Source organism: Dermacentor variabilis, chromosome 2, assembly GCF_050947875.1.
Source record: "Dermacentor variabilis isolate Ectoservices chromosome 2, ASM5094787v1, whole genome shotgun sequence".
Taxonomy (NCBI): domain Eukaryota; kingdom Metazoa; phylum Arthropoda; class Arachnida; order Ixodida; family Ixodidae; genus Dermacentor; species Dermacentor variabilis.
Window position 1 is genome coordinate 135,591,087 of NC_134569.1, and position 10,945 is coordinate 135,602,031.

The window sequence follows — 10,945 nt, forward strand, 5'->3', positions numbered from 1 at the left end:
AGAAAGAGCGCCAAACTCGCAACTAATTTTTTTCCTTAAAAGGGCTATGAAACCAAAACTTTCGAGCTTAAATTATGCATTGCACGTTAACCGCACGCGTCCCACAGCGAGGTGGCAAAGTTTTAGCGCACTCGGTGTCGTAGAACATTTGTATTTCAAATTTTTAATGTCTCAGTTGGACCATAAAGCAGTCTGGCTACACTGAGTGGGGACGAAATGAATGGGCGCTCCCGGAAACGTCTCCCTCGGGTCACAGAATCTGGCCTCGAAGGCCATGTTTTTTTGTACTACAAACGCCAGAAATGATTGCAGGAGCTGATAACACGCATTGAACGCCATGCGTCGCTTCGTCTTTGCATGTGAGTCTCGGCGAACCTCTGTGGTTTGCTGCTACTTTTTATCGCGCAAGTGAAGGAATGGCGGCCACAATTCAGCGGCGACGCCGTTGCTACGCCGTTGCTACGCCATTGGGGGCTATAACGTGCGGAGAAGGACGACCGATGTGGCCTCGAACTGTTTCGAAGCAGACGACACAGGAGAGGCTCCTCAGTTTTTGACGTCACGCAGTGTTGTCAAAATGGCGGTTGCTGTCGGTGGGAGGAGTAGAGAGGCAGCGATTTCAAATGGAAGCTTCTGGTTAAAATGCGCCCCGAAAGCCCAGTTTCTTTGTGTGTATAACTATACTGGGCCACCTACCCTCAGTTACAAATATAAACTGGGAACTATTAGACGACTGTGTCATGGTGCCTTTGAGCTATGCACCAACTAGCCCAACATAGTACTCATCGGCCTATTGTCACCAGCCTATATTATGAGTAACCCCACTGCTGAACTAAGACCAGTCCCGGTGATCCTTAACCTAATCTTATGCCTTAGAAATTCCTAATGCTATTCACCCACCTAGCCACCACCACCCTCGACCTCTTTTATTCTCTTGGCACCCTTTCTGCTGCTCGGATAGTCGTACCTGCTTTGCGCAATAGACGCGGCTTGCCAGACTTCGCTTCTTTCACTTAATCTCAACTAGGATACTATGTACCAGTGTTTGCCCTTTAACCCATACTGCGTCTTTCCATCTCTGATCATTACGCCGATCTCTCATCTTTTCATCGCCAATGGCACTGTCCTTGGAATCTATTTCCGTGTTTATTTGAGTTTCGGCTTACACCGCCGGAATGCACTAGTTAATAATATTTAGTTTTATGGATGCCAGTAAGCTGAAAGGGAGGAGTCGGCATACCGTGACAAATGCGTTCCAGCCAATATCGTTCTGCAGGTTTTCTTCTCGATATCCGGATCACTGATCTGACTCATTGGTTCAGATAAACGCACACGTTCATAGCTTAAAGAGGCTAGCAATCGATCAAGAGCCCTTTAATTTATGAAATGCGTGCGTAGGAGAGGTTGGCATCATGGATGAAAGCAGCTACTCCTCGATTAGGCAAACGATATATATCACATATATTAAAAATCATCATCATCATCATCATAATAATAATCATCATCATCGTCGTCGTCATCATCATCATCATCATCATAATCATCATCATCATCCTGGTTACGCCCACTGCAGGACAAACACCTCTCCCATACTTCTCCAACAACCCCTGTCATGTACTAATTGGGGTCATGTTGTCCCTGCAAAATTCTTTATCTGCCCGCCTAACTTTCTGCCGCCCTCCGCTACGCTTCCCTTCCCTTGGAATCCAGTCCGTAACCCTTAATGACCATCGGTTATCTTCCCTCCTCATTAAATGTCCTGCCCATGCCCCCCCCCCATTGCTTTTTCTTGATTTCAACTAAGATGTCATTAACTCGCGTTTGTTCCCTCACCCAATCTGCTCTTTTCTTATCCCTTAATGTTACACCCATCATCCTTCTTTCCATAGCCCGTTGCGTCGTCCGCAATTTAAGTAGAACCATTTTCGTAAGCTTCCAGGTTTCTGCCCCGTACGTGAGTACTGGTAAGACACAGCTGTTCTAAACTTTTCTCTTGAGGGATAATGGCAACCTACTGTTAATGATCTGAGAATGCCTGCCAAACGCACCGCAGCCCATTCTTATTCTTCTGATTATTTCCGTCTCATGATCCGGATCCGCAGTCACTGCCTGCCCTAAGTAGATGTATTCCCTTACCACTTCCAGTGCATCGCTACCTATCGTAAACTGCTGTTCTCTTCCGAGACTGTTAAACGTTACTTTAGTTTTCTGCAGATTAATTTTTAGACCCACCCTTCGGCTTTGCCTCTCTAAGTCAGTGAGCATGCATTGGAGTTGGTCCCCTGAGTTACTAAGCAAGGCAATATAATAAGGGAATCGCAAGTTACTAAGGTATTCTCCATTAACTCTTATCCCCAATTCTTCCCAATCCAGGTCTCTGAATACCTCCTGTAAACACGCTGTGAATAGCATTGGAGAGATCGTATCTCCTAGCCTGACGCCTTTCTTTATTGGGATTTTGTTGCTTTCGTTATGGAGGACTTCGGTGGCTGTGGAGCCGCTGTAGATATCTTTCAGTATTTTTACATACGGCTCGTCTACACCCTGATTCTGCAATGCCTCCATGACTGCTGAGGTTTCGACTGAATCAAACGCTTTTTCGTAATCAGTGAAAGCTATATATAAGGGTTGGTTATATTCCCCACATTTTTCTATCACCTGATTGATAGTGTGAATATGGTCTATTGTTGAGTAGCCTTTACGGAATCCTGCCTGGTCCTTTGGTTGACAGAAGTCTAAGGTGTTCTAAGGATTCTATTTGCGATTACCTTAGTAAATACTTTGTAGGCAACGGACAGTAAGCTGATCGGGCTATAATTTTTCAGGTCTTTGGCGTCCCCTTTCTTATGGATTAGGATTATGTTAGCGTTCTTCCAAGATTCTGGTACGCTCGAAGTCATGAGGGATTGTGTATACAGGGTGGCCAGTTTCTCTAGCACAATGTGCCCACCATCCTTCAACAAATCTGCTGTTACCTGATCCTCACCAGCTACCTTTCCCCTTTGCATAGCTCCCAAGGCTTTCTTTACTCCTTCTGGCGTTGCCTGTGGGATTTCGAATTCCTCTAGACTATTCTCTCTTCCATTCTCGTCGTGGGTGCCACTGGTACTGTATAAATCTCTATAGAACTCCTCGGCCACTTGAACTATCTAATCCATATTAGTAATGATATTGCCGTCTTCGTCTCTTAACGCATACATCTGATTCTTGCCAATTCCTAGTTTCTTCTTCACTGCTTTTAGGCTTCCTCCGTTCCTGAGAGCATGTTCAATTCTATCCATATTATACTTCCTTATGTCAGCTGTCTTACGCTTGTTGATTAACTTCGAAAGTTCTGCCAGTTCTATTCTAGCTGTAGGGTTAGAGGCTTTCATACATTGGCGTTTTTTGATCAAGTCTTTCGTCTCGTGCGATAGCTTACTGGTATCCTGTCTAACGGTGTTACCACCGACTTCTATTGCACACTCCTTAATGATGCCCATAAGATTGTCGTTCATTGCTTCAACGCTAAGGTCCTCTTCCTGAGTTAAAGCCGAATACCTGTTCTGTAGCTTGATCCGGAATTCCTCTAGTTTCCCTCTTACCACTAACTCATTGTTTGGCTTCTTGTGTACCAGTTTCTTCCGTTCCCTCCTCAAGTCTAGGCTAATTCGAGTTCTTACCATCCTATGGTCACTACAGCGCACCTTGCCGAGCACGTCCACATCTTGTGTGATGCCAGGGTTAGCGCAGAGTATGAAGTCTATTTCATTTCTAGTCTCGCCATTCGGGCTCCTCCACGTCCACTTTCGGCTATCTCGCTTGCGGAAAAAGGTATTGTCCAGCTTGCTTCTTGCCTACCTTGGCATTGAAGTCGCCCATCAGTATAGCCTATTTTGTTTTGACTTTACCCATCGCCGATTCCACGTCCTCATAGAAGCTTTCGACTTCCTGGTCATCATGACTGGATATAGGGGCGTAGACCTGTACGACCTTCAATTTGTACGTCTTATTAAGCTTCACAACAAGGCCTGCCACTCTCTCGTTAATGTTATAGAATTCCTGGATGTTACCAGCTATATCATTATTAATCAGGAATCCGACTCCTAGTTCTCGTCTCTCCGCTAAGCCGCGGTAGCACAGGACGTGCCCGCTTTTTAGCACTGTATATGCTTCTTTTGTCCTCCTAAACTGCCCTATTATATCCCATTTAGTACCCTCTAATTCCTCCAATAACACTGCTAGACGCGCCTCACTAGATAACGTTCTAACGTTAAACGTTGCCAGGTTCATATTCCAATTGGCGGCCTGTCCGGAGCCAGGGATTCTTAGCACCGTCTGCTGCGTCACAGGTCTGACCACCGCCGTGGTTAGTTGCTTCCCAGCTGCTGGGGACTGAGGGCCGGGGTTTGATTGTTGTATTCATATAGGAGGTTGTGGCCAAGTACTGCACCAGGGTGGCCAATCCTGCTCTGGTGAGAGAGTGCGTTACCGGTTTTGGTCACCGGGATCAGGCCGCACTCCAGGCCTCTTTATGCCAATCTGAGCTCGGTTAAACCGCATAGATGGCATTCAACTGGTGAAACCTTGTTGTTTCAGGATGGCATCCGCACGAGACTACGCCAGGCAATATAAATAATAGTCGGAACGTGCTAACGCATAATTCAACGTTACGTCACGTAATCAGTGATATGATCATGAGGAACGCCGTATGGTGGGCGACTCCGGAATAATTTCGACCATCTAGAGTTTTTCGACGCGCGCCCAATTCACGGTGGAGGGTCGTTTTTGGATTTCGCCCCCACCGAAACGCGGCCGCCGTGGCCGGGATTCAATCCCACGCTTTCGGGCTTAACAGCGCAACGCCAAAGCCACTACGCCATCACGGCAGGTTTCACAATATTGAAAACCGCGCGGTAAAAAAGTTCCGTTTTCTTTAAAATTTATATCGCTAGCACTGTTTTAAATGACCTCGCGTTTTCCTGCCAAGTGCTGTATAGACGGCTTTGCACGTGTCTTGGCATCAGAGAGCCTGTGACCCCAAGAAACTTCCGATGGGTCTTCCCGCGGTCCCGCGTGTTATCAGCTATTATGCTGCAAAAAGAAAGAGAGAGAAAGAGAGAGAGAGAGAACAAAACAAAGACAAAACGCGTTTTCACCTTTGCTCAACGTACGAGACTCCCGTTTCTACGGTCTCAAAAAAAAACAAAACAATAAAAAACACGGGTAATGCCTGAAATTCAGATATTTCTAATTGCTTGTGGAACACACACACACACACACACACACACACACACACACACACACACACACACACACACACACACACACACACACACACACACACACACACGCGCGCGCGCGCGCGCGCGCACACACGCGCACACACACGCACACGGCGACGAAATTTACTTGCAAAACAAAGACAAAACGCGTTTTCACCTTTGCTCAACGTACGAGACTCCCGTTTCTACGGTCTCAAAAAAAAAAAAAAAAAACACGGGTAATGCCTGAAATTCAGATATTTCTAATTGCTTGTGGAACACACACACACACACACACACACACACACACACACACACACACACACACACACACACACACACACACACACACACACACACACACACACACACACACACACACACACACACACACACACACACACACACACACACACACACACACACATACACGCGCGCGCGCGCACACACACGCGCACACACGCGCACACGGCGACGAAATTTACTTGCATATTTGTGATTAGCTGCGGAGAAGAACTGCTGAGAACCTGCGCGCTTCTTTTGTGCTGCGGTGCACTATGGCTCACCATTTGTCTTTCCTTGCGCGCTTTATACCTTTGAGCCCGGGAAAACTGAAAACTTGCCAGGGTCTCTCTATGGAAACAGCTGAATAGATTATAGATTCCAACGAAGACACCCTAACTGCTACTTATCTAGCACATTTGGGGCTGAAGTGTTTGAAAGAAAGAAAGAAAGAAAGAGAAAGAAAGAAAGGAAGAAAAAAAAAAAAAAGAAAGAAAGAAAGAAAGAAAGAAAGAAAGAAACGAAGAAAGAGCAGGGTAGGGGGTTGGGGTGGAAGGTTGCTCCACTGCCAGCTACCGCGTCACCGCAGACGCCGCCGTGTCCTGCGCTCCGAGCAGTCAAGGCGTCCGCGTGCGTCCGATTCAATGTCCCAGTGAACCCGGCAGGCTTTAGAGGTGCGGGCACAGGAGTAGGTCAGCGCGGCGTTTCACTTTCGAACGTCAGCGCTTGCCGGTAGGCCTTGACCCATTGGGGGCCGCGCCAAGCTTGTTGTCTCCCCGTGCGAGCGGACATGTAACAGCGTACGCAGGCACGTACGAGCCTAGAGAACAACACGGCCAGTTGACGTCTGCCCTCTCACCGAGAAGTGCCTTCCGCTTCGTGCGTGGAAGGAAAGCGGAAACACGGAACGCTTTCGTCGTTTATATGTGTTGATTGGAGCGTAGAAAAATAGGACACAGAATTGTCTGCTATCCATAAACATCTCAAAGGTGATCCTGCGAATTTCGAATCTGGAAAGCTTAACGGCATAAAGGAAAATGGATTTAAGTATAATAAACCATCACGCAAGTCATGATCTACCTGCGGTCAGCAAGAAAGGGTGATATATCTGCTGCTGGTGAACGTCTAGCGCCTTCATAATAGCACCACATTGGTGCAGTCAGTACACGAAAGGCTGTTGCAGACTGTTACCAGAAAAAAGAAAGTCCAAGGATAGCAGCAACAACTTTAAAGATTCAACCAATCCCAGAATACTGTAGTGGCTTCCACGTTAAGCTCCATGGATGTGTCGTTCACGAGCAAAGGCTCGCGCATTCGCTTCTTATGTTGTTTTTTTCGCCTTCTCCTTTCCTCTCTCTTCATCTTGTTCTCCACACACCCCTTTACCCGTGCAGTGCTGTTGATGTGTCCTCCTGCGAGAGACAGTTACGGCACTGCACTTATCTCTTCCATTCTCTTTAAGGTGACTTCGCACACGCAGCCCCTCTATATAGCGTCTCACAGCCCCCCGCGCTGATGATTCGGCGCCAACAACGCCGCTAGGCTGCAGCGCGCTTCGCTTCAAAGCCTCAGCTGCAGAAAGCCGCCTATGGTCACAAAATGCATAACTTTGTCACCGCTTTACGCCTGCTCATTTCCATAGTTTGACAGGGAGAAGACGACATGCCTGTCGCCGTGCTATCGGCATGCAAAGCGCGAGTATATACGGGCAAACTGTTTCGGAATACACCAGTGTACTGGGGTCAGCCACAGACAGCTCTCTTTAGTGAGACGGTGGTCTTGGCTGTGGCAGAACCTTGCTGTCGCATTCTGGGACTCATTATTCTGCGTACAATCGCGACCAATGCCCGTCGTTGTTGCCGTCGTCTAGCTGCTACCCCGGTTGGTGAAACAGGTCCGGCAAAGAGCTGCTTGCACCTCTGAGCAACGTCGCCGAGCTTCGCGGTAGTCCTTTGGTTCGTTGGTCTTGTGGCAAACGTCGCGCCGGCTCGGACTTTTTCGCTCGCCGGCAGGAAAACCACGCGGTTTCGCGGACAAAACCGTAATTTATTGGTAGCCGCGCTGTACGCATAATAGAGATCACACGATGAGTCAAGAAATTTAGACGTTTCTTGGAATGACATCAGCACAACTGACATCGCCGAGTTAACCTTATTAATGCAATAGATGCGAGAAATCGGTCTCGCTGTAATCCTGAAGACTGCGTCGTATACTACCAAGAAATTTCGTGGGAGGTCGATGCATAGCGCAACATGTTACAGTGGGTCAGCGGCATCCCGCGCTTCGGCCACGTCCGAAAATACGGCGTGTCGCTCGCGACCACGGAGAAGATGCGCAAAGCACGCCTCCGATGGTACGGCCAGCGCACTCAGGTCGTATGTCACTAGTCTCGCTCACGCACACTGGCTACAGCCTCGAAGCACTCGGAAAGCGCCCTATAGATGGCTTGCACTGACGCACACCGTACAATGATGTCATCCTAGCCGCCGCGTTTATTACCTAAAGTCCCTAGACCTCCTTCCAGAAAATCTAGGAACCTTAGGTATACTTTCACGCTAAGAAGCTGCCTTTATTGGCGTCTTGCGCGGTGGTTCTGCCGTGGTTCTGGCACATATGCCAGCAGCGTTCTGACCGCGTCTCTATCACCTTGAAGCAAATTACCCGTGGTACTGAATATGGTATAGTGGCGTCATCCCAGCCACGTCTAATTGTTGTAGGACCAGCGATGTTACAAGTTGTGTCGTCACGTGCAAGTTATCTACAGGCCATCCAATGCAGTGCTGCATGGCAGACGCGCTACCTATCGCCCTCGCCGGCGCGAGACTTCGCCCAGATCCAGCCCAGAAGAGAAGAAGGATACTGATGCCCAGAAGAGGCCAGCCCCGTGAAACTTGGAGGGACTCAGGGCGAGAAAGAAGGGTGGCAAAGTGGTGGGAATGACATCTTAGATTGCCCTAGACGCAGGACGCAGGTCTCTCCCAAAACAGAGACGTTGTCCGAAGCTCTCGTTAGGCTACTGCAGCTCAGAGGATGAAAAACGAACGCCGCTAAAGATAGAATGAAGAAAATTGCATAAGTTACAGATGAGACCTCTGTTCACTTTCACATAAGCCGTCAGGCGCTGCACAACTTACACTGTCCATTTGCATGTTAAAACATAAACAAACGAAACCGAAAAGTGGCAAGTTCTCGCTAGCATTGTAATATTTTAAAAGCAGCCTGAAAAAAGAAATTACGCCGTTTTCCTCATATTTTTTTTACAATTGCCCCGTTAAACATGTATGTTCGTAGCATCAGGAAGAAACGTCTGCGTTAAGTGGCACTATTTCTTTCAGCAGTTATACGCTCTTAGCGAGTAAGCTGGATCATGGGCCTGACGTGGACGATCTTTGCTGCCATATTGCATCGGGGAGGCCACAAACGCGGTGAAAAGCGGCTCCTACGTTTAATCCGCTTCCTAGCGCTGCGGATGCTATCACCTGTACTGTCTTCCGGTGTTACACTCGGCGTCACACACACGCTGTCGATACGATTAATTGCTGCCCCTGCGGCAAAATCGTATACCGTTCTCAAAGCAAACACGCGGCGAGCTTATACAAATGAGGGGTTTGGCTAACAGCCCGGCTATCCGCGATCCCCTCCATCTAATTCAACTTTATCACCCCCCCCCCCCCTCTTCGAACCAACCTTCGCAGGGCGCGCCTCGACGCGCTGGCAGTAGCGAGGACGCCCGACGCGAAGCCGTTCGTTGAGCGAGGCCGCGGTGGCGTGCTCGGCAGGGTCGTCTGGATGCGAGACTCTCGCCTTGACCACTGAGTATACGCTTGTACACAAATAGGGCCCGGGTGAACCAGGCGGCGGAAAAGTACGGGACTCGTTGCTGCAAGTCGTTTACCCCAGTGAACTTCATGAGCACCGATCGCTCAATGGGCGCACAATGTTCACCGCGCTGACGTCCTTGTCTCTTCTGTCCTTCCGGCTCGCGCTTCCCGCGTAGGCAGCTTCCCGTCGAATGGTTTCCCGCCACGCTGTCTCTCACTCTCTTTTTCATGTGAGCCGTTTCAGGTACAGCCTTATTATTGTAACCTTTATCGAAGACATATATTTCCACACCTATAGATGAGAAAGAGAGGAGGAGAGATATAGACAGAGATACAAGCTTTAATGATATGCTGGAGATGTTGACCTGGCTGATCGCCTGACCTGCTACTGCAGAGGCTGGGTGATGATAATGATATACAAAGTGATAAACACTTATACAGCACATATAGTCACAAACACACGTGTACACTATGATGTAGAGATTGGAGCTACGTTTAAATAATGCTAAATGTCTGGTTGGTCTGAAAATCTTCTGAAAGATGTTTGAAAGCCGCCTCCTTATGAAAAGTAGAATGTTTGGACCATGGCCACAGCTGACGTCAGCCTTAGGTGCTAAGCACTGTTGTGATTCTTTTTTAGCATTAGGGCTGCACAAAAGACTGTTGTTGTCGGACGACTTCATTCTGTTTGTGCGGGCAGATTTTCTTCATACCGTCTCAGCTTTTATAATCATTTATACCCTTTCCCGTTATCCTCCATTGCAGAGTAACAAACCTGACAGTTACTCTGGTAATGTATCTACATTTCATCTAACTCTTTTTTCTGTCTCTAAGTGACGGTTGCTTTTTGATGGGTCTAACGATAATATTTATCTGAGTAACATGTTATACAGCAGATTTTTATAGCTAGCTGCTGCGCCGAATATCGTGTTACTACTAGACCTGACTAAAAGTAAGCCGTACATCAAAACCAGCACTGCCTTAGGTTTAAGCGTGAAAAAGGTGACCCTTTTAAATATTGCGGTGCTAACTGCTAAGAAAAGCACCTAATACTGAGGGACCACAACGTTCCACTTTTTTTTTCCTTCGCGCGTTCTTTTGCTTGCATATCATATTGTATACACTGCCAGTTTCTTTTCTTACCATATACATCTTCTTGCGCGCGCCTTCAGTTTCGTCCTTGCGCTCTCTTAGCTTTATTTTCCTTAATTCTTTTTCTTATTTGCAGTATTCTCTCCCGTCCACTTATTTTGCGACTATTTGCTGATTGTGTTTCCACTTACTGCGATTGGGTTCAACTTTCTAAAAAGTCCACGGGGGGGGGGGGGGGGGGGACACGACCGCCCCTCCTCACTTGGGTCGAATGTCCGGAATTATTCGGGATGAGCCTGCTCTTACAATATTGAACATAGCGAGTAACCCCGTCACCATCGGGGCAACCGTAGAGTTGCCTCGCTCCTGCCTAACCCCTTTCTCTTCACCTGAGTACTTCCCCTTGATGCCCCGACCTCCACCATTTTACGGCGGAGCTCAGAAAACTGGAGGGAGAGGAAGTATTCGTCAAGAAGCACAATAAAGATATTTTGAAGGAATTTTTAA